The 25,302-nt window shown below is 42.3% G+C and overlaps 1 long non-coding RNA gene across 1 annotated transcript; it reads right to left on the bottom strand.

Annotated features, from left to right (window-relative positions):
- Positions 1 to 270: 270 nt before the first annotated feature.
- LOC308667171 lies at positions 271 to 9,504 on the bottom strand. The gene is made up of 3 exons (XR_014026243.1): positions 9,281 to 9,504; positions 8,629 to 8,718; positions 271 to 1,525 (listed from the first exon to the last, which is right to left on the bottom strand). It is a non-coding gene; the product is annotated as an uncharacterized lncRNA (long non-coding RNA).
- Positions 9,505 to 25,302: the final 15,798 nt, after the last annotated feature.

The following is a 25,302-nucleotide window of genomic DNA, read 5'->3' as shown; positions in this document are numbered from 1 at the left end:
CCATCCGGTTAGATCTCCAAAACCTCGTCGTCGAAAGAGATGAAAGGCCGGCGGCCGTGCCGAGCGCATCTCCACGCCTCCCGCCAAATGGGTCCCGGGTAGCAGGCGCCTTGCTGGAGAGAAGTTGGCAATAAAATTCCACCTAGAGCGAAGGAACAAACAGGAGGGCCTTCGCATTTCTGTCGCTAGATACGGAAGGCAGCTAGGCATAACTAAAGAAACGGCTCTCCGCTGTCATCTATTTCCCCCCCCTCTAAACTTAGTGCCTTTCGAATGACAGGGAGTTTGATCCCACGCCCATAAGAGGGGTCTGCTTTAAAATTCTTGTATTGATTGTGACATTTCAGAAAGTTCATTCCCAAGGAGATTAATAGATTTTGTTTCCAGGTAAATTACAGATAAATTGCTTTATTTTGGAATATTCAGACTTAATTTGCAAGAAAATGAGCTTGGTGGTATTTCTTCATTCATCCTAGAGCTGCTTTGACTCTGGAGACTGAATGACATATTTAAATGGCATAGGCCGGTTGTTTACAAAGAAGGGGGGAAAAATCAAGCCCTTGGCAAACCTACCATTTGCTTTTCTGCATTTAAGGCTTGAATATTTGTAGAGGAACCAACAGACTAACACTTAACTGCTTCAGACTGAGGGGCTTTGAGGTTTATCTTTTTATCTTTTTTTTTAAGAACGCCCTCCCACTCTGGTTATAAAAGACAGGGAAAGAAGCCAGATTGAAGGTGGAAGGAAGACAGCCCCCCCCCATTCCTAGCAAAAGGTGACCTATCGCAATGGTTCAAATGTAGATATATACATAGCGATAATTCACAAGATAAAGGAGCTGACTAATCCTATGCAAGGACACCCGCTTGGTGTGGGAGAGGCAGGGGTGGCTCGCTTGGGCTTTGTGGCCGGTGGGGAGAGAATATGTCATAAGACAGAAGGGGGAAGTGAAAGAGGCTCTGCCAGGCTGGGGAGGTTAACAGTCCACAGCTCTTTTTCCAGTCCAGTGGGGGAGGGGGGCTGACTCACAGCACAGCAGGTAATTGACAGCCTCCACCCCAAATTGAAGCATTTGTTAACAGCAAGGCCACAGATCCTGGAAGCTATCTGAGAGATCTTGCTGCATTATTCGAAATCCTTGGAAAGAAGATGTGATGAGGAGATATCCAGCACAATTTCTGTAGGACCTGTGAATCAGCTCCACAGCCCTTTAAGGGGAATAAAAAAGGGAGTCTTCCCCGTTTCTTTCCAGACAGAGCTAGTCAATTTCAGGAGCCTGTATTCTGTTGTGTCCCCAAGGCAAAGTCTCTTGTCACTCTGGACCCTCCTATTAATTAGACTTTCAGAGGCTGGCTTCAATGCTAAACATCCAACTCAAATATATCGATCACACTGTATACTCCTCCTCTTTAGGCAGGCACAAACATTTCATATGCAGCCTCCCAGACCCCCGCGTGAATCTTTCAGTACGTGCTTCTGTGTTTTGCATCTTGATTTCCAATGCATTCCTTATTATCCACTGGCCTGAAAGAAAAAGCAGACTACATTATTTATTACCATAGGAAGCTCACATCTGACCAACTGGGATTCTTGTACTTGGCATGAAAGCCAGTTTGGTCTAGTCAGTGGTTAAGCCACCAGGCTAGAAACCAGGAGACAGAGTTCTAATCCTGCCTTTGGCATGAAAGCTGGCTGGGTGATTTTGGACAAGTCACTCTCTCACAGTTTAACCCACCTCACAGAGTTGATGTGAGGAAAATAGGAGGAGGGAGGTGTATTAGGTAGGCTCACTGCTTTGAGCAATAAATACATAAGCCGCCCTGAGTCTTCGGAGAAGGGCGGGATATAAATGGAATAAAAATAAAAATAAAAATAAGTATATGAGGAATCTATAGTTCAAGAAAGGATGGTTCTACCACCACAGCCCAGGAGAGGGTCATGCTTTTTATATATATGTATATATATATATACATACCTGGTAAGGATATACCCCAATCGGTATGGCTCAGGTATATTACAATCCTCAGGTCTCACCGTCAATATATGTTGAATAAAGAGATTGCCTAATAGCTATTTAAGCACCATAACTATGGCACAGGAGTGACAAAGGTGTCTTATCTGCACTGAGAAATATTCATATCTGTAGCTGAGATGTAAGGAAGGTATTTGGTCTTTCATGTTTGTTTCAAAAAGCCTGTGTGTGTGTGTGTGTGTGTGTGTACCTCATTACAAGAAGTTGGCACAAATGTTTAAGGGAAACAACTACTCTTCTGTGATTAGGGTGTTATTGTTTAAAGCCACAGTTCTGAACATACACATGAACTTTAGTGTGAGTTATGCATATGCACACAACTCTTATTTAACTCATTGAGAAGCTGGATTTAATCCTGCAAGTAAGATGTTGAGCAACATGTTGCTGGTAAAACTAGACTAATACTTAAACATTTTCTAGGCAGTTATTCATTAATATTCAGGTTAGAAAAATGCTGTTTCTCTACCCCCCCTACTTAAAGTCCATGTATAACAAGCTTTGTCAATTCTATTCTTTCAAACTTTGTAATATATATTTATGACTCTAGATGTAATAGGTTTCAACTTCCACAATCCTCTAGCAGAATGGCAAATGCAGATAACCAGAGTTTGGCTAAGATTTCTGGAGACACCAGTTGATGAAGCCTAATTCAAATCAGGGAGGGGTAACCTGTGCCCTCCAGAACATGTTGAATTCCAGCTTCTAGCAGCGTTAAACAGCATGACTAATTAAGATGATTTATGCAGACCCCCCAATCTTTGTGAACCACAGAATGTCCACCTTTCATTTCTGCATTTTTTATGCTTGAGTCTAATTGACTAATACCTGCATTTTATGAATAAAGACAAAGCACTAGGATAGAGGCAAGATCAGTTTGGAAGCTTTTCCAGTGTTCCTTATCTCAGCAATACTTTCCAAATATATCCACAAGAAATGGCAGCCACTATAAACTCACAAGAATTTTTTTAAAAAAAGGTTAAATAGATTTTTTATTTTTTGAGCTCTCAGGTTACTATTTTATTTGATTGTTATGAAGTTACATATATTCTCTTCAATAACAGGTCAATTTTGCCATTCCAGAAACACCCAGCTTATTCAAGAGATTCAGGAAGTTAAACTTCATTTTAAATAATCCTTGTAATGTGAAGGATGCACTCTCATTTACATTACATGTAAGACAGACACTGAGTAGGCAGATTGTTTTAAATGAGTGGGGGAAAAGAACAGGATGGGAGATTAGCGGACACTGTTATGCTCCAGAAACAATGTGATCCTACACTCTTTGTTACGGCTTTACTTTGCATCTGTGTGTTTGTAGCCCAAGCATTGCAGAAAAGTCCACTTAATCCAGAGTCACTAAAGAACATTCTAAAAGAGGGGAAAAACAAGAAAAGGAGGAAGAAAGACTTTCCACAGTATTGGATTAAGGTGCTTCCTACTGTTACTTGAATCAGCACAGAACAATGGTAACATAACAGTTGCCCTTTCCATTATGAAAGTCTGTGCTGCCTCTAGAGTATCTATCCTAAGATGAAGCCAAAATGATCTTGTCCTAGATGGAGAATATGCCAGTGGTTATAAGCAAGATAGCTGTTTTTCTCTTTTGGCTATGTTGTTTTCTTCTTTCAACCTATCACCACCCAGTGGGAGAACACCCACTAAGGAGGACACTGCAGAACCAATGGGGTAACTCTGACTTTGAGGCTTTATCTGGAATTCTCTTAAGTTGGTGAGCCTACTCCTCTTTCCACATGCCATTGGATATTTCCCAAGTTAAAATCCTGAGACATTAAAAAAAAGTGCATGGGAACACACTAGGGAAAATAACCTCAAAGAGAATGGAAGCAAATCCTTCTATCATTAACCAGTTAGGAAATGCCAGTGGAAGCGGTGAGGAAAGGCAGATCTGTCTGCATTTTAACCCTAGCCTCCAATTAAAGATTCATTTGTGAATACCATTGAGGTGGATTAGCATCATTTCCTCTCCTCCCACACCATACACCATGAAATAAATAAAGTACATTTTGCTGTTCTCAAGTTTGTTGAAAGCCTGGAGAGTTGTTTTCAGAATTGTGGGGGACGGTAGGGGGGGGAAGGGGGGAGAGGGGTGTGGTGGGGAGAAAGAATGAAAGAAAAGAAAATGCAGAGCAAAACACACCTTTGCTTACACCTACTAATAACCTACTCTGAAGTAATAGGTATTGATGCAGATTCAAGTATCTGAGGCTTCAGATACTTTAAGACTGTCTTTTCAGAATAAGGGAGGGATTCTACTTTCATACTTGTGTTGCTAATAATGACTTAAGGCTGCTTTGTTCAGGGGCTTGGGAGAAGCTAAGGGTGAGGTTCTGGGGTCAAGGCAAGAAAGATGTCAGGGCTTTGGTGCAAATGAGGACAGGGCTTAAGGTAAAATCAGAAGGCTTAATACTGAAGGGGAATGTCTGTTCTGAGGCTGCTTTTCTGCAACAAAGGTTGTGAAAAGATCGACTCCCTGAGGGACTAAGCAGATTCCTGTTCAAGGATCTGACTAGCATATCTTATGATTTTCCATAACATTTCCTTCTGTGACTCACATTATTCCATTCCGGCAGGACAAGGAATTTGTTTTCATGTTACAAGTACCCAGTATTTACATAAATACAACCTCTAATAATCCAGTGCAGTAGGAACCTGAAGGCTTTTCTGAATGGGAAACAGCACAAATGTAAAGGCTCCTCCACTTGAGCTTGACTACAAGGTCATAGTTCTGTAATTTTTTTTTTGGCAACAATATGAAAGGTCTGTCATAGCCTTCTTTGGTGTGTGTGTGTGTGTGGGTCTAGTCCAGTCCATAGTTGACGTTCTTAAGGATCTCCTATCCAAGTACCTCCCAAGTTTGATTCTTTTTTTCAATCAACCATGCTTGACTAGGTGCTAAATCTGAGGAAAAGAGTGGTCATAAAATTTAACTTATCTGCAGCGTCTTAGAAGATTTTAACTTCTTCAAGTCCAGAAAGAATATTTTTTTCCAAATAAATGTGCTTTATGGTGCCTTATGGTCATGTGAGACCACTGGCATCCAATTGAGCTCATCCCACTTAGCTCAGGAAAGCATGCAGGCTGACTCTAGCCCAGGGGTGTCAAACTCAATTTCATTGAGGGCCGCAGCATCAGCATTGCGGTTGCCCTCAGGGGGCCGGGTGGGTATGGCCAGGGTGGGCATGGCCTACTGGGTGGGCGTGGCTAGAGTGCATATGGCCTACTGGGTGGGCATGGCCAGCTCTACATTGTTCGCATCAAGGGTGCCTATGGGGGCCTGGGCAGGAGTGGGACAGATCTGAGGGTCTCTGGCAGAAGGAGGGTCTCTGGGCCAGGGCCAAGGCAGCGGGGGGGGGGTTCCCTCACTGTTTCCATGAAACCACTTTGCGGGCCGGATCAGGCCCCCAGGCCTTGTGTTTGACATGTCTGCTCTAGCCACAGAGCTAGTCTTTGGGGCCACTTCCATTACTGCAGCTTTCTTTGGGAGTCGGGAACAAATCAGTCTGCCTGTGTGGGAAACCTCCTTTCCTCTTATTTACTCCTCTGGCAGCCTTTCCAAAATGTGTAGGCAGCTGCTGCTGCTGCTGCTCTGCCTGGATCCAGCTTCCTGCCTCCTGCTAGCTTTTATTGAATATAATTTGTTTGATCGATCTACTTCATGGCTGGGTGGGAAGGGGAGAGGAAGAGTGTCAGCCTTCGGCATTTGCAGGCAGCCTTCCGAGAGGCGGGCTGCTGCTGACAGAACAAGGTCTGCCAGTGGCTTGGAGCGACTGCCAGCCTGTCAATGTAAGGAGGGTGAGGTAATCGGATTCCCGGTCAAGAGCAGGCATGACCAGAGGAAAGGGGGAAGCAACTACTATGGTAGCCAATCCCAAATGGGCCCAGATACCTCAGGGTGGAAGGCAGTTCTTTTGCTGCCCAGGTTTCCTGAGCCACTCATCCCAGTTCCTATAAACGTGATGAATGAATGCATACATTTATATTTGCTCACATGCTGGATGTGTCCTATCTGGTAGGTGCAGCATGTGCTGGACTATGCTTCTCTTTTTACATTCATCAGGCTGCTAGCTGGATCCTGATGAGCAATCTGACCTGATCTGGTTTTGCATTGGGCCTCAAGAGAACCAGCATTATTCTAGCAGAGGAGGGAAAACAGGCAGCAGAGAGATACAGATCCCAGGAACGGATTGGAATGGATCACCCATTACGAGGTGGGGGGAAAGAGAGTTGTTTCTGATTTTCCTTGCAGACTTTTAGGTATGCATTAATCATACAGACAAGAAATGCCAGATTTCAAGCCAACTGGAAAGTTACAATTTCCACCTCAAGGTTGTAAGATTAAGCGTGGATCAATAACATATACTAAACCACCACTTTCTTAACTTTGGTTCATCACATAGCAGGCAGTTGGCTACATTCATACAACATATCAAAATTAAACACCTCACCTTTTGTTTTATAGGCGCCTGTTTATGAATTATGAGATAGGAAAAAGGCCAAAAGCCCTTTCTTGAGAACAAATGGGGGTGGGGGTGGTTTCCTTCCATTCTATCAGGGCAGCCATTTAAAAACAAATAAGCACTCTGCCCCCCCCCCCAATTAACATGCGTCCCTGTCTCTCCATGAAATGAAATGCACACATTAACTCAGGAAGAATTCTTCATTTGGGGAGGGAGGCAGGGGATGTTTATTTTTTTGCTGCGGCATGTGTGTGTATGTGTGTGTGTGGGGGGGGACAGGCTGTCCAGTCACTGGGAAGATTGAGGTTAAGGCTGAAAGTACTGAAAGCAGCTTTCCTAAAACTCTGAATGCCTTTAGATTAGAAGATTTTTCAGGAGCACAACTACCAATAATCTGTGGGCCTAATAGAAGAAATAACACCCTGGTCCCCAAATGTTCCTATTCCAATTATCCCAGCCTAGAGCGAAAGGCCACAGTCCTTCAATCAAATCACCCAATGGCCGCAGTTTTTCTGGAAGTCAGACATAGCTCGATTTTAATACCTAGGACAATTTAAAAGAATCCCCCTCCTCCTCCTCCTCCCCGTTCCGTAAAAGCCCCTTTTAACTGGACATGAAATTTATCGCCCGCTTCCGATGCAAATGGAAGAGTAAACACATTCCACAGAAATCAGTGCGAATCAGCAGGAGTGCCCGCGCGCGTGTGTGCGCACCCGGTTCTTCTAATTGTCAGGTGTGTAAAAGGGCTGGAAGGAGGGGGGAGGGGAACCACAATCAAATATATTTCTCTAAAAAATATTGACAAGAGTAATAGCCTCCTAGCGAAGACCTCGCGCCACGAGGTTCTGTGCATGAGAGATATTTTATTGCCGGGTAATTATTCCCGATTCCCCCTCCTAACGAAGGGCTGTAAGTGAAAACGCTGCCAGAATCTATTAAATGTCGCCAAGGCAGAATTGAAGTCAAACTGCTGCTGGGTTTACACGCCCCCTGTTGGAAAAGATCTTGTAATTAGGGAGAGCTCTCCCGCCGGAGGAGGCTGCAAATCAGGGCTCGGAGGCAGGGTGGGGGAGGGCTCTCGAGGAGAGCCGAAAAACATTCGCCTTTCTTCCTTGATGCAAATAAGGTTGCATTGAAACGACTAACCGAGAGATCGTTATGCAACATACAGCAGATGTTGCCTTGCCTGGTAGGAAGAAGAAAAAAAAGCGCGGGGGTGCATATGAGAAAAAGAACCCCCCCCTTTGAGACTCCACTTCTTTTCAACACCTTTATTCACGCGCCTTCACTGACGTTAACAGCTATTAAAAGACAGGCAAGGCCCAGTTATTAATGTTGCGCCGCCGTGTTTGCTCTCCTAAATGAAAGCTACGTTGTCTCCAGGCCAGCTTTTTTTATTCTTGGCCTGATTTTACAATTAGGAAATCTGACACCGCCCCCCCTCAATTTCTTCTTACTTAACATGGACCGCGTTGTTTGGTTTGACCCATGGACTATTGATTAAAAAAAGGGAAAGTGATATTTCCAAAGACGATGTAAGCTTCCAATTCTCATCAAAGTCTTCATCAGTCAGAACTCAATGGTGACTGGACTGCAGTCCTAAGCAAATGTAGTGTACTTACTTGGAAATAAATCTTTGGCACTGGTTCTTTAAAAAAAAAATCAGGGCGGATCAGATTGTATGATGCACCTATGGAGCCATTCTTTCTCTATATGTAGTTATAAGCTGTATTCAGTACAACTTACATTGGCCTACCATGTTTCAGATGTTCCTTATTTTGCCTACACATATGAAGACCTTGTCCATTTCAGCCAGTAAAAACTGCTTATTCTATTGCATCTTTGGTCATACATCTTGCAGTGGAAGCCATTCACTCTGACCCTGAGACAATCTCATTCCCAATGTTTTTAATAGTGGGAATCAAAATTTTTGAAAGACTTTGGCCTGTCAGTTTTTTTAAATACAAAACCGTTTAAAGCATTGCTGTATTCATTTATCAGAATCTCTTGGCTCCAGTAGATTGAAAAGGCTGCTTATTGCTCTTTTTAATGTTACAGTGATTCCAGTATATCACAAAGGGCAGCACAATGTTTTATTACAGGTCAAATCTACTTACCTCATTAACAATCAGGTCACTAAGGATTACTCTGAAATTCTGCTGTTGCTGGTAATATGTGGGTTTCTCATCCCTTTTCTGAACAACAAACTAGAAGTGGAAAGAGAAGACTATTAGTGTACTTTATTCATTTGTGTTGTAAGGAAAATAAAATTATTTGGATCAAATTAGCTGGATCAAAAGTTGTCCTCTGATCAAATTCTTAAATAAATAGCATCCAGTTAAGTTGGATATAATCTATTCTGTAAGAAAGATTCAGGCACAAGTAACAGTCAGAATTAATAATTACCCCATTTACATCTTTCAAGACACCTACCAGATAATCTTGAAGAGTGCCACATTTTATGTTTTTAAATAGTTTCTATCATTAACTTTATGGCAAGTAATATTTATTTATTTTCAATTAACCCAGGAAACATTATTTCTCAAACAGGAGGACCGAATGCTAGACTGGCATATGAATTAAATGATCAATCTTTTTTCTTTTTATTCACCCTAAATCTTTTCAGGGTTCATACTGAAGTAGATAAACTAATGATGGCCCTCTAATTTCTTCTCAAAGTTCCCAAGTATAATGCTCTTCAAGTGTTGTTCAAAGAAAATCCTACTGCTAATGAATAACATAGAAAAACAAAACAAAACACCAGCATGCCTCGTTAAGAAGATCACCAAATATGACTCAGACTGAAGAGCCCTGGCGAGCAAACTCCACATTTGAAATCTTACTTTTCGGCCACCCAGCTCCATCAACACAACTGGAAAACAGACATAAGTAATCAGCCACATTATCTGTCTTGCCAAGAAATGTTTGTAGGTTGAACCTACAGGCAAGATGCTGTTTGATGCACAAATACAAGCGCAAAGCCCACTGTGAAAGCAGGAAACACCTCACTCTTAATCGGCTGCTCCTTGAAGACCAGCAGCAGTGAGGACTTCCCGGCGCCTGTCACTTCAAGCTTGTCTAGTCTTTCGGTCAGAGGCTATCACTCCTGCTGTGTTGCTTGCAAATGGTGAACAACATTCATATGAGAGCTTATTCTTGGCCAAAAAAAAAAAAACAGAAGGAGGGTGGGAAGTGTGGCTTTCAAGCCTTAGATTTTCAGAGGAAGTCACCATTGTGAAAAAAAACATTTGGCCTACCAGTGATAAATTGGTGGGCGGGCAGGCTCAAGTTTTTAACCTTTTCCTGTTTATCGAGTAGAGAAACCTGGTATCAACAATAGGAAGATTTGCAGAGGGCAGCTTCTTAACTTTTAATTGTTAGCTCGCTGTACCACGTCAGGGATCCACTGACAAAGCACTCATGCAGCCGGAGCATTAATAACTAACCTGCATCCTGTCCAACTGAAACACAAGGCAGTTTAACACAATCAGCGGGAAAGGGAAGGACGGGGGTGGGCTGTCTTTCTCAAGCAACACTCCCCCATCCTTTCTAAGCCAGGATCTCTCATCAGGAACCAAAGCCTTATTTCCACATTTTTTTTTCTCTTTAGAAAAACCTCCAGTCTGACGTAATGTGCCTGACTCGTTACCAGTTCCCCTCTCAGAGGTAGGCAACGCCGATTGCCTTAAGGGCATAGTCGGACGCATTCATTCATAAAGGCATTCTCTCAATTAGCGTATGGGAGATTAGCCGAGGGGTTGACTGAGTCGGTCTCGATTTAACACTAGAGGCTTGGGAGCAGCCCAGCGCTGTCGGATTTCCCCCACCCCCACCTTGCTTTAAACGGAGAAGAATAGAAATTTATGGGAAGCGGCTTTTTTTTTTACTGAATGTATATTACCGTCTCATCTACCGTCCTGTCCAAAAAAACAAAAAATCTTTTTTTGGGAGATTAGGTGCAATCTTCCCTCCCCCTCTTTTCATTTTTAAACGAACGAACGTCTTCCCTAGGGAATGCAAGCGGTCGTCTCGCCCTTTTTAAGTATTGCGCCAGCCTGCAACTCGTACAGGGCTAGGGTAGGACTTTCCGCCATGTGGTTTCCTATTACTATGTCTGGAAACTGGAAACTACCCGCATTTCCCACTTGGCCGGGAGCTAGTAAGTTTCTGCCTAGCAGATTGTCAACAGCCCGGCCCCGCCCGCCCCTTCCACTCCCCGCCTCAGTGTGCCCTGTGGAGGTTTCCCGACTGCCACTCGCTTTCTCTCGCCCGGGAGGTGCTGTGCTGCGGCAGCAAATGGCGCCTCCGTCTTCTTCCTCACTCAGCCCGAGCCCTAATCCTGCGCGCGATCACGCAAGCCGCTTGTAATCAAGGCGCTCCCTCGCCAACTCCACCTCCAGCTGGAGAGGGAAGCGCCAGAGCGGGAACCCGTAATTGCTGGCGTTCAGCCAGCTTGGGGTCCGGCCGCACACTAGCTCTTTCTTCCCGGCCAAGGCCTACAAATGGGAGCTTGCCGTTGTGTGGTAGCGCTGGCTGGCAGCGCCAGGCAAACGTGTGAACGAGTGGCGGAAGGCAAGCCGGCCGGTTAGCCGGCCGGCCAACCGGCCACAGAGCACCGCGCTCCCCTCCCGAGGCCTCGAGAGGCGGCCGGGGCAGGTTTGTTCTGAAACGCTCTGCTTCTCGATCTTTGGAGCGGGAAGCGAACGTGACCAAGCTGCCGCGAGCGTTCGCGGTTAGGATTGCCGGGAGAAGCCCAGTGCTGGCGGGGGTGGCTGGGTCAAACGGCAAGGAAAAGCGTCTTTGTGCGGAACCTCGTCCGAGCTGCGGATAGAAAAAGCCGAGGCTTTTGTTTGCTCAGGCTGCCCCTCTTGGGCGCGCCGAAAATTGCAGCGTGAGTCCCGGGAGATACTGCCCTTGGCTTCCTTCCTGCCTGCCACGCAAAGGCGGCTGTGTGCGCCAGAGAGATAATCCCCGGCCACTGTGCAGCTGTCACACATGCCAACTGTCCTTGTCAAGGGAGGACAGGCCCGCTTGCTCGCTCGCTTTGCAAGGCGGCCTGCTTGCCTCAAAGCTGTCCCTTTAGCAAGCAAATCGCACAGCAGGTTTCCATGGAGGTAGAAGGGAGGGGGGGGGACGACTCACGAGAATGGTCTTATGATGAAACTCCCTCCTGTCGCTTGTGTGGCTGCGCACACACAAATAAATCTCTTGTCATCTAGTAAATCGCCACCGAAGTTGTGTAGGCTCAGCGATTTATTCTGTGGCCAAAAAAAATCCAAATGGCTAAACTGACTCAAAGACTGGTATTTCCTCGGCTAGACGACTTGAAAGAAAATCTTGGTGATCTTGAATTGTGCCAATGTCGCAGCAGAACCGCAATCCAATTGTAAAGCCATTCATTTTCTGGCATCCTCTTATGTAAATGGTAGTGCTACGGTGTCCTTGCATTCGGCAATCAAGGGAAGGTTTCCTGTGTGTAGGTAGTGCATATGTGCGTGCACATATGTGTATATCTATATATGTTTGTGTGTGTGTGTGTGAGAGAGAGAGAAAGAGATGCACAGACATATGTACATATCTTATAGAGGGTGGGATGCAAGGAACAGCTACATTGCTTTGCCAGATGATACTGTAAAGGTGCTTAGGGTAAACCTTGGAGTTTAGTTGCACTTGTAGCATGAGGTACTGACCAAAATGTGAAAACTCCTCAGGCTAATCCTTCTTACAATTCACAGTCTAGTGTAGTGTAAATAGGCCTACACTTTCTCTGTTTCAACAACAGGGTTTATTTTTATTTTATCAATATCGGAAAACCTCATTTGATGAAAGGCATGATGGGCTGTAGAGGTTGGATTATCTGAAGATGATCAGAGCATATGGAAAAATTATGGTTTGGCATGTGGGAGGAATAAATGGAAAAACCACGGATTAGTGAATAAAATGAAAGGAAGAAAAAGAAAGTAGAAGTCTAAATGGAAGAATGTAATAAATATGAATAAAGGTGGTCTGATACTATGGGGAAAAGTTAACACATGTAGGAAAGGCAAGATGTAGGTTTCACTATGAAATATATGGGTTAAAATATATGTCAGAAAGTATGACTGGTGTCTTCTAGGTTATAGCAGGAGCATATGAAAGAAGAAAATCATTGATAATAGTTGGATGTGATATTCGAGTGGTGGTAATTCTGAATTAATGCAGTTAATTAGGCAAAAGTATTCCTCTAAATCAGACATGTCAAACACAAGGCCCGGGGGCCAAATCCGGCCCGCGAAGTGGTTTCATGCGGCCCGTGAAGCCATCCTGGAAACAGTGAGGGAACGGCCCCCACTGCCTTGGCCCTGGCCCAGAGACCCTCCTTCTGCCAGAGACCCTCAGATCTGTCCCACTCCTGCCCAGGCCCCCATAGGCACCCTTGATGCGAACGATGTAGAGCTGGCCACGCCCACCCAGTAGGCCACACGCACTCTAGCCATGCCCACCCAGTAGGCCACGCCCACCCTGGCCACACCCACCCGGCCCCCTGAGGGCAACCACAATGCTGATGCGGCCCTCAATGAAATTGAGTTTGACACCCCTGCTCTAAATGATATGAATGGATGGATGATAATGAAACAAGAAAGTGGGGAAAAAATGATTGGGCTGTTTGGAGACCCAAGAATTGTAGTGACCAGAGAGTATATTCTTACAAAAAGGGTTTATTACTTTAAATTCATACTTTAAGCATAAGTCTGTTCATACATACATATGATAAAGGAACGAAAATACATTTTAGAGGTTCCCAAATTTTCTCAGTTCATTGCTTCTTAGTGTCTTAGGAATTTTTTCACCAGGCCCCAGGCCAAAATAGTGTTGAAAACACAGCATCCTATAACTTCCATGTGTTGTTCCAGGGTGCCCCAGCACACTATTTGTGAACCATGGCTATCTCTAAAAGATTATTTGTTTTGACTGCTTATGAAAAACACTTCAGAGAGTTAATGAAAGATACAAGGGTCCAAGAAGCTCTGTGAAACAGAGTATTTTTGGTTATCCCAAAAATGTTCCATATGGAACCTGGGAAAATGCACATTGAAAGAAAAGGAAAGAATTAAAAGAATCAAAAGTAAAGACAGAATAACTCCCAAAAAAGAGTGTAGAAGTCATAAATTTTAAAAAATGCAAAATAGATCAATCTTCCAAGAATGAATGAGATTAGATCTAAGAAAGAGAATGTGGAAACTGCTTGGAAACAGAGTTAAAAAATTATTATGGAGTGCCATAAAATATATAGGACAATAGGAACTATTTAAAAAGGTCCTTCATGGAGTGATAAACTAAAAAAAAACATGGACAAGAAAAATACGTAAATGAGCACTAAAAAAATAAGTAGAGAAATATATGGTATAACATAGGTAGAAAAGAAAATGTAGTTCACTCAGTGGCCTGAATCGTGAGATGGGCTCAGATAAATTTGATTAATAAATAAATAGTTGAAAAGAAGATATTCAAAGATAGCAAACAATTATTAAACCTAAGAAAGAAAATTAGAAAACGCAGAGTGGTTTTTATAGAAATAAAAACATTGTTTTGGCGATGAGTGAAAAAGGCTAAAGGGATGTGGTGGCTCAGTGGTTTAGGACGTTGAGCTTGTCAATCAGATGGTCAGGAGTTTAGCGGGTCGAATCCCGAGTGCCGCATAACAGAGTGAGCGCCTGTTACTCGTCCCAGCTTCTGCCAACCTACCAGTTCGAAAGCACGTAAAAATGCAAGTAGAAAAATAGGAACCACTATGATTCCGTGCGCCTTTGGCGTCTAGTCATGCCAGCCACATGACCATGGAGACGTCCTCGGACAAGCGCTGGCTCTTTGGCTTTGAAACGGAGATGAGCACTGGACCCTAGAGTTGGAAATGACTAGCATGCATGTGCAGGGGAACCTTTAAAAAAGGCTAAACGTGAAGTCTGCAGCAGAATGAATTGAATTGAAAATAAATGTGATTAAATGATTGGGATAAAACAGAAATGGAATTTTAGAAGGGGTAACTTAAAGAATTATATGAAATTAAAACTAATGCTGTAAACTATGTAAACTATGATGAATAGGAAATTACAAATATTGGGGATCTGTAGAAAATCTATGTCTGATGATTGGAAGAAAGTTATTATTCCAAAATAAAAAGGGAAAGGTAGCACAAGTGAATGCAAAAAGTATTCAGAGAATAACTTGTTAAATATTCCTGGGTAAGGGTTTAAAGGTAATCTAAGTGAAGAGACACAAGTAGTGACAACAAGGAAAATATGAAAATAACAGTGTAACTTTATACTTGGCAAAGTATTTGCAAAGAAGACTTTTGCTTAATGTTTTTATTGAAAAAATGTGTGTGAGAGAGATAGAAACTTTACAGCAGTTTTTTTGGATTAGAGAAAGCATTTGATAAAATGAATAGACTTGAATTATGGGATATTTTACATGAATATGAGTTGAAGGTTGGTTACTGAATGTAGTAATAGGGTTAGGGTTAGATGTGTGGTTGGCTAAGAAACCAAATTATTTTCTGGGAATATTAGATAATATAATGCCACAAGGTTTATTCACCTGAGACTTAAAGTAAATTGTCAAAGACCAAGATACTGTAGTTGTATTGGACAGACGAAAATGGAACAAACAACTCAAGTTATATACATAAATGACCAAAAGAAATGAGAGCATATAGCTAAATCTATGTGCTTTTGTGTACCTTTATGTTAATTAAACTCAATGCTGCCCATTTCACTATCTAAAGTGACCTTTGTAGAATGTTTACAGAAGACAGAAAAATGAAGAAAATGTAAGACATGTAAATGCTGGTAGAAATATTTTGGGTAGGAAAGGAATGGAATGGTTAAAAGGAATGGAATTGTTAAAAGTGAAAAATGGCTATGTATAACAGCATGCTTTAGTCTACTTTGGAGGTGAAAACTGAACGTACCAGAAGAAAAGAATTTTGAATGCAGTGGAACAGAATATATAAGAATTGTGAGTGATTAAAAAATGTTAAGAGTCAAGAATGAATGGTGTTGAAAGAATGTGGACTGAATACCAAAGTGAATGACCAATACAAAAGATGTATGTTGAAGTGGTCTGGTCATGAATGAATGAAGATCAGACTACAAAACAAAAATATGAAGGGTGAATGGGTCAAGAAGAATGGGAAGACTGAGAAAGTCATCACAAAAAAACAGATGTGAGAAGCTTGAATAAAATCTGTGCATTAATACTTGGGTGAAATGGAAGTAAGAGTGTTTTGGAATAATAGAAAGGTGTGGATACATGTATATGTATGTGGATCCTTGGTTTTTCGGGTTTTTCCCCGCGTAGAACTAAAGGTGTAGGCGCAACGTTTCGACGGAATCCCATCCGTCATCATCAGGCTTTAGCTTCCTTCTTCTGGGAGAAGCATGTGGCTGTTTGTTCCTCTCTTGTATATGTATGTATGTATAAAATAAAGCTAGCATAAAATGCGCTGCCCCTTTTGCCAATCCCTATCCTGCCTCTACTGCATCTGTTCCAAGTCACTGCCAAATGCTATTATCCTGATTTATGAGTATGCCGCTGGTTATAGGTCATTATATAGCAGGGGAAAAAAATCATAGACTAATCATGGCGCTGCAGCACGAATGGGATGAGTCTGATTTTGCCCAGTTTCTCTGAAATGGTTTGTCTGCCCCACTTCCTACAAACCATTTGGGTATCTCTCAAGTTAAACATAATGCAAAATAAGAAAACATATGGAAAGACCCAAGGGCAGAAATAGCCACAGAAAGGAGACAGGCTTTGCTATGATTATGCAGTTTGCTAAGTCTTGTATTGTAGAATGGAACTTATGTTAACATGCAATGAGGAAAAATGGTCTGCTGAAGCAAGGATACATCTGAAAACACTATTGAAATGGAAGAACTCATATGCCCCTTCCTCCTCCTCAAATAAAATATTGAAGCTCTCCTCTTTATTGGAAAAGATTATTTCCAAGGTAGGGATGGAAGAGTTGATATTTTTACAAAACCTTGTGAACCGCCCTGAGTCCTACGGGAGAAGGGCGGTATATAAGTTTAATAAATAATAATAATAAATAATAATATTTAAGAAAAAAAATGTGCTAATGCAAAGACTGAATGCTGAGAGAGAAATAGTGAAACTTAAGTCTGGTAGTGTTCAGAAGCATCTTGAAATACCGGTAACTGCACCATGCAGGATTCCTGAAACACACCTTTAATCATGTCCACAACAGATCAGCCTACTTCACCTCCAAAATTAAGGGTGACAAAGTATTACAAATTTTACATGCCTCAAAGCTGTGGTGGAATATAGCAGTGTCTGATTAAGGAGAACATATATTACAATATTTTAAAATCAGTAATGATTAATCAATGATGGTTTAAGGCTGTCAAGGTAAAGATAACACTGTGTGTCCAAGAGAAAATTTGGAGTTACCAGAACATTGTGATGTCATAGTGACCTACAAGTGGAGGCTAAGTCATGCTCTTTATCTGAATTAAATGTATCAATGGCCAGAAATCTAGTTCCTGCTTCTGCACTACCTAGTCCACATTAGGAGTTCTATATTCGAAAGGGCACCACATTTTATGAAGGAAGTGGACAAATTGCAGCAAACCCAGAGAAGAGCAACCTTGAATAGTGAAATGTCTAGAAACCAAATCAAAGGGTAGATAATCCTTAGAAATGAGATTTCTGAGAGATGGTGACCTTCAAATAGCTGTAACGCTGACATGCAGAAGAGAGTGCAGAGTTGCTACCTGTAGTTGTTGCTTCAGATAAGAACAAAACCAACTGGCAGAAATTTCTAAAAAGCAGAGTTAGCCAAATATTAGGAGAAACTTCTGCTTTAGGGTGGTGTGGGTTCTCCCTTGACTTGAAATATATAAATAGAAACTAGATAGACAACTGTCAGGGATTTGAAGCTGAATCCTGAATTACCAGTCCTGCTATAATGGTGGGGGGGAAAGAGTGTCTTTTGCCCTTCAAAATCTGTAACTTTCAGGGCTCTCCCTCACTTGTACTTTATCACAGCACCAAGATTCTTTTGGCACATATTTCTGCTCTATCTCCATGAAGTTGTCTTCATTTCATCCCCAGAATATATATGAGAATAGCTTATAGCAGGTGTAGGCAACCTCGGCTCTTTTATGATTTATGGACTTCAACTCCCAGAATTCCTGAGTCAGCATAGCTGACTCAGGAATTCTGGGAGTTGAAGTCCATGAATCATAAAAGAGCCGAGGTTGCCTACACCTGGCTTATAGCTATGCCAGTGTTAATGTTTCTCTCCACTTATTCCAAGATTGAGCAAGAGCAGGGTCATAGTGTTTAAAATACTTCCTCACTTATTTGTTCTTTCATTTGGCAACCTGCAATTCTTGTCACCCTTTAACCTAATCAGGAACCTGGCAATAACTTGGAACAGAGGCAAGAAAGGGATTATTATTATTTATTATTATTTATTATTTGGATTTATATACCGCCCCTCTCCCAAGGGACTCGGGGCGGTGTACAGGGCAATTAAAGCAGTGCGGGTTACGTTTGGTGTTGTTTTCTGTTGACCCAAGGATGAGTGAATAGCACTTTAAAAGTAGATGAAGATTCTAAAAAACCTCTCCATTCAATATTTATGTCTGATATTTACAACAGTAGCAGGCAACGTGCACTTTGCACCTAGCTTAAATAAGGTGCGCTTTTTTTTGCCTGTCCATAAAAACCAGACCTCGGCTCAATTTGTTGAAGAATAAATCATTCCGAGTACGGTTTTCCTCCTATCGGCAAAAGTTAAGAGGCCCGAAGAGGAAAGGGAATCTTCTATTCCACTAATTTGTATTTCACTTCGCAGCTCACTCACTTTTAAACAATTTATTTTAGGACCGGCGCATTCTTCACAGGATTTGCTGCAGAACTGGCGGGGCGGGGGTGTCAGTTCTAATAATGGCTTTGAGTTAAAACGTCTTAGGAAGGCGGATAGAAACGGGAAACTGCCTGTTATGCGGAGCTCCAAAACGGGTCGAGTTGGACCTCCAAAGAATTTCGGCTTCCTAGTTTACACCACCGATAAAGTGTTATTGCTTAGTCAGGCACTCCCTCGCTGATCTACGTGCTTACTACACTCCTTCCGATTTGAAACTCGGCAGAGCAATGGCGTGCAGTTCAAAGTCTCCTTCTCGCAGACCGTTCACCCAGCGAAAGAACCGGGCGCTCGGGCCATTTTTTTTTCTAGCTCATTCTTAAGAATAGACCGGCAATGGTGGTGGGTGGCGGTTCTGGCCTAATGAACCCTCCGGTTAAGATTCCTAGAATCTTAACCTAGAATCCTAGATTCCTAGAATCTTAACCTAGAATCCTAGATTCCTAGAATCTTAACCGGAGGAGTGGCGCTGGGGGGTCTCCCAAGGGCCGGCTCAATTCTCCCCGAAGCTTGGCGAGTCTGATCTGGTTTAAGTACGTAACGTTGCCCTGCAACCAGGAGGAACGTTTCAGGCCCCGGGTTGGTGGCCCGGTCTAAGCTGTCGCCCGTCCGCCCCGCAGCAGCGCAGGATGCTAGCTATCAAGTAGCCGAAGGTCAGCTCCGCTTTGGGCGTTGCGGTTCTCAGGTCTCTTTTCCCCTCCTTCGCCGCCGCCTGAGGGGCCGCTAATCGGCCAGCTCCGCTGCTGCTCCCGCTCCTGCCTCAACGGTTTAGCACGTGACACATAATCGCTTGCTCGCGCGCGCGCACACACACACAGAGAAAGACAAGAGAGACAGACAGAGTCCTCCTTAAAGCAGCTTCCTTGTTCGAAACATGAAGCTCCATCTCGGGGCGGCCGCCGTCTGCCAGCCGGCTCCTGCCTCCGCCCCTCCTTCCCCCTTTCGACAAAGAGACGGCCGCGTGCAGACCTGCCGGGTAGCAGAAGGGAGGCCCTGGATTGGAAGGCGGCTGCAAGTCCTTCCCCTGAGCCAGGGGTAGGCAACCTCGGCTCTTTTATGACTCACGGACTTCAACTCCCAGAATTCCTGAGTCAGCTGTGCTGACTCAGGAATTCTGGGAGTTGAAGTCCGTGAGTCATAAAAGAGCCGAGGTTGCCAACCCACGACGAGCCTTTCTGCCTGGTGTGTTTTGTGCTCCAATTCATACCCCCGCTCCGCCGCATTGTTTGGTACCGTCATTCTGTACCGGAATTTGTGTCCACAAAGAAATAAGCAGTTGAAATCAAACTTCCTTGGCGAAGGAATGCCTAGATGAATTGGGGTGCAACTTCCCAAATCAACCTTAACCAGGGAAAGGTAGGAGTTTAGTGCAGGGCATCTGGAAAATGATACTCGGTTAAAGAACTTTCTGCAGGTGCCAACGGACTGAGAAATTTGGTAAGATAACAAACGTGTAGCGGAGACTCGGAGATCAATGCATGCTTGTTAAAACATTACAGCTTGGCCCTTTTAGTTTCTTCCAGCATAACACGCCTCGTTTTGGGGAATGCTCAGTGTAAGACAGTGTTAAGTTTGTACTTTGACATATTTGAGAATATGTGGCCAGGTGGAAAGATCCAAAGCCAGTTCAAAGTATTTTGTTATCTGGGAAGACAAAGGTAGTATCGTTTCCCTCTTACCCTTTCTATACATGAATATACTCTGGTTCCTTCCCAAAAAACAGTTTTAGGTTTGTGTAAGCAATTTATTGCAAACTTGTCTAGGTTTTAAGGACACAAGATACGTTTTTTATCCCACGCATTTACTTTTAGCGCACACCTTATGTGGTCTTCCATTCATCTGTTTTAAGCTTATATGACAATCGAGCATCCATCCAAAATATACCTTCATTATTCTGGTAGGCCTTGGTATCATAATGAATGTGTAGTCCAAAATAACTTTTACAGTGTTGATACTATAGAGATGCTTCTACCTGGGAGCTCCACCTGAATGCAACCTGTTTATATCAGGTGCAAGCAACCAGATCAGGGGTAGGCAACCTTGGCTCTTTTAGGACTCAGGAATTCTGGGAGTTGAAGTCTGCGAGTCCTAAAAGAGCCAAGGTTACCTACCCCTGAACCAGATCCACGTGTGTAGGGTTTGGACTATTTTATTACATTCTACCTATAATACAGGTATCCTCCCAGAACTGCTTGCCTTCTCTTGGGAACAAACAGATAATGTTTGTATGTGTGTGTGAGATATCAGCCCAAGATCTCTTGGGACTGCGCAATGACACAAGACTAATTCCTGGCTTGATCCCTCCTCCTTGCCTGGCTGGCATTTTCCTAACAGTTTTTCTATTAATAAGATTGTAGGGGAAATCTGAAAATATCACTACTCCTCCTCCTTTATTCCCTCAATTACTGCTTCTAGTGTTGAAGGAGATACAAAGTTCTGGCTCTTGCTCTTCAGACGTCTCAACCATGGTTAATTTTTGTTGTTGTAATACATCTTTGATGTTGTTCCTCCATCTTTTCTCTTTGCCCTTCTTCTTTTTGAGAATACCGTTACAAGGAATATTTTCATGATTCTTTCTTCTCTAAGACAGTTAAGGAAATGGTTTAAGTTTACTGGGATGTGTAAAATCTATTCCGGTACAATAATGGATTCATACTAGAAACAAAAGTTTTGTTCATTTCAAATTCTTTCACAATATTGATTTGAATGACATTCAGATATAAAAGGAGAACTCTGGGCTAGAAAAAAAAAACCTGGAAGAAACCTTGCTGAATTCATTCCAATTTTTAAATATCCTCTTATTGCCAGTTACTAAGCCCAGATAAGAAAAGAGAAAGATTTGGCAAGAATAATATCCCAACCCTATTACAAAACAAACAAACCAGTGAGATCAGCTGATCTAGGCTGTTGGAAAATAGCTGCTGCTGAATGTGCCTTGTGGCACAGACTGGTCTAGGTAAGTCAGTCCTAATTGCAGTGTTTCACATCAGGGAATCCTGCAAGGACTTACTCAGTGAGTGGCTGCAAGCAGTTTTATTTTGCCAGCTCCTTTTCTTGGTGAAAAATGGGTCAATTCATTGATAGGATATGTTCTCAGAGCAACATTTACTGAATGGGATTAGCTTAATCCTGCATAGGATTGAGTCTACTTTGAGCTAAATTTTCCCCTCATTGTGTTACTTGATTGGGTCAGTTAATTCCTGTTTTGGTCTCTTGCAACAGTTAATTAACTCAGTTAAATGAGTTGTGGGAACAGACTGTTGGCTGGAGATGATGGGAGCAACCATCATTCTAGAAGATTAAACTGTTCTTCGGGACAAAGCATGATGGTTTTTGTTTTGGAAAGACAGACCTGTGTTTGCAAGAGTGTCACCATTTTCTTTGCGAGTTGTGCTATGTATAAATGATATCTGTTGTTTAAACAGTGCTTTTACTCTGTCTGCTCAGCCATCTGCTGTTCCCATTCATTCTTTCAATAACAAAACGTTGCATATTATATTACATGCATTTCCAAGGCAACAGTACGATGACATAAATACTATATGATGATTTCATGGAGCAAACACTTGGAAAAAAGTACATTCAAATGCTGATACTGAAATAGGTTTCTCCCCATTGTTTTCATGAAATTTATCCTAAGCCACTTTGGGAGTGAATTCCTTCCCTAGATTCATTTTAGATTAAAGAATGGGAAATTTGATTAGTAGCTTTAGCTTAATCATAGTCATGATCCAATCAAACTTAAGGTGTTTTTTTTCAAGTCTCAATGATTTCATTGCAAGATTGCAAGACTGAATTAAGCATTTGCCGGATTATGAGTCCTACTTTATGCTTGCTCTATAGCTGTTCCTTTTCCATTGTTTCAGAGTCAGCAGTGGAAATTGTATTAGCGCTGTCTTGGGCCACAAAAACATCAGGTTAAATCTCTGCTCAGCTTTGAAATTCATAAAATGCCTTTGTACTGTTTCCCCTTTCTGTTCATTCATGAAATTATAAAAACAACGCAGTGGAAGAAAGTCTTTTACACATTTGGAGAAAGGCTGGAGTAAACATGTAATGCTTGATGTTTTTTATGAAAGATGCTTTTGTATGTAGTATAAAATTCAAGAAAAATGCATAAGAATATATAATAGCAGAACAGTGGTTTTTTTAAAAAAAAAATGAAAATGGCTATGCCCTACTTTTTTTTAGATGTTTCTGCTTTCAAATATTTGCAGTTTATCCATGCCTGCCATTATCCAATAGTTTAAATATTTTAACCTTTGGCGTGCAGTTGCTAATTATTTTTTTAATGTGGATGGAAGGTTGTGCAATGATCTGAAATCTAATCATATGAAGATCAAGCAAATCCCACGTTATTAAAAGCATCACAGTTCTAGGTAGGTATGTATATGACTATTGCTTTAAAAATGTTGACTGCATGTCCTAAAAGAGGCAGTTAAAGTCTTTCTGAAATATATTGGAAACTTTTCATTGAAAGGCATTTACCGTAGTTATTACCTGAGCTCATCTGATTCCTTCAATCCTCCTATCACCTGTGCATACAGGACACAAAGGAATGACATGTGGAAAACACATGCCACACAGCATGTTTTTCGGGTGCTTTCTGGCTACATTTTGAAGTTCTTGTGAAAGTAAAGCAACTCATATAAGGATACGTTTAGTAAGCACAAATGTCTGAGAATGATTTATATATACATACTATGTATCAGTGGTGGGATTCAAATATGTGAACAACTGGTTCTCTGTGTGGATGCCGCTTCCGGAAGTCCGTTCTGGGCCTGGGCAACAAAAAATTAGCTACCTGTTCTGCTGAAGTGGTGTGAACCGGCTGAATCCCACCACTGCTATGTATGTATTGTATGTATGTAGGTATGTATGTCCATAGGTAAAGTAGGAAGCCAAAAGATAAGTGGAATAACAGGCAAGTTTGGCCTTGGAGTACAAAATGAAGCAGGGCACAGGCTGATAGAATTTTGTCAAGAGAATATGATGGTCATAGCAAACACTCTTTTCCAACAACCCAAGAGACGGCTTTACACATGGACATCACCAGACGGTCAACACAGAGATCAGATTGACTATATGCTCTGCAGCCAAAGATGGAGAAGCTCTATACAGTCAGTAAAAACAAGACCAGGAGCTGACTGTGGCTCAGACCATGAGCTTCTTGTTGCAAAGTTTAGGCTTGAATTAAAGAAAGTAGGGAAAAGCGCTAGGCCAGTCAGGTATGAATTAAATCATATCCCTGTTCAATATACAGTAGAGGTGACAAATAGATTTAAGGAATTAGATCTGATAGACAGAGTGCCTGAAGAACTATGGACAGAGGTTCGCAACATTGTACAACAGGTAGCAACCAAAACCATCCCAAAGAAAAAGAAATGCAAGAAAGCAAAATGGCTGTCTGAGGAAGCTTTGCAAATAGCTGTGGAAAGGAGGGAAGCGAAAGGCAAGGGAGAAAAAGAAAGATATGCCCAATTAAATGCAGAATTCCAAAGAATAGCTAGAAGAGATAAGAATGCCTTCTTAAATGAACAATGCAAAGAAATAGAAGAAAACAATAGAATAGGGAGGACCAGAGATCTTTTCAAGAAAATTGGAGAGATGAAGGGAATGTTTCATGCAAAAATGGGCATGATAAAGGACCAAAATGGCAGGGACCTAACAGAGGCAGAAGAGATTAAGAAGAGGTGGCAAAATTACACAGAAGAACTATACAAGAATGAGCTTAATGTCCCTGATAATCACAATGAGGTGGTCACTGACCTCGAGCCAGACATCCTAGAATGTGAAGTGAAGTGGGCCTTAGAAAAGCTGAGCAACAACAAAGCTAGTGGAGGTGACAGTATTCCAGCTGAGCTATTCAAAATCTTAAAAGACGATGCAGTAAAAGTGCTACACTCAATTTGCCAGCAAATTTGGAAAACTCAACAGTGGCCACAGGATTGGAAAAGATCAGTTTACATTCCAATTCCAAAGAAAGGCAGTGCCAAAGAATGTTCAAACTATTGCACCATTGCACTCATTTCTCATGCTAGTAAAGTTATGCTTAAAATTCTACAAGCTAGACTCCAGCAGTATGTGGATCGAGAACTACCAGAAGTACAGGCAGGATTTCGAAGAGGCAGAGGAACTAGAGATCAAATTGCTAACATACGCTGGATCATGGAGAAAGCTAGAGAGTTCCAGAAAAACATCTACTTCTGCTTCATTGACTATGCTAAAGCCTTTGATTGTGTGGATCATAACAAACTGTGGCAAGTCCTTAAAGAGATGGGCATACCAGACCATCTTATTTGTCTCTTGAGAAACCTATATGTGGGCCAAGAAGCAACAGTGAGAACTGGACACGGAACCACTGATTGGTTCAAAATTGGGAAAGGAGTCCGGCAAGGCTGTATACTGTCGCCTTGCCTATTTAACTTATATGCAGAGCACATCATGAGAAAGGCAGGGCTAGATGAATCAAAAGTTGGAATTAAGATTGCCGGAAGAAACATCAACAACCTAAGATATGCAGATGATACCACTCTAATGGCAGAAAGTGAAGAGGAACTAAAGAGCCTCTTGTTGCGAGTGAAGAAGGAGAGTGCAAAACTTGGGTTGAAACTAAACATTAAGAAAACCAAGATCATGGCATCTGGCCCTCTCAATTCCTGGCAAATAGATGGGGAAGAAATGGAGGTAGTGACAGATTTTATTTTCCTGGGCTCCAAGATCACTGCAGATGGGGACTGTAGCCAAGAAATTAAAAGACGCTTGCTCCTGGGGAGGAAAGCCATGGCAAATCTAGACAGCACACTAAAAAGCAGAGACATCACCCTGTCAACAAAAGTGCGTATAGTCAAGGCTATGG

The sequence above is a fragment of the Vipera berus genome (genome assembly GCF_964194415.1).
Source record: "Vipera berus genome assembly, chromosome: 4".
Taxonomy (NCBI): Eukaryota; Metazoa; Chordata; class Lepidosauria; order Squamata; family Viperidae; genus Vipera; species Vipera berus.
The sequence above is the reverse complement of the archived record's forward strand: the minus strand, read 5'-3'. Positions and strand labels throughout refer to the sequence as shown.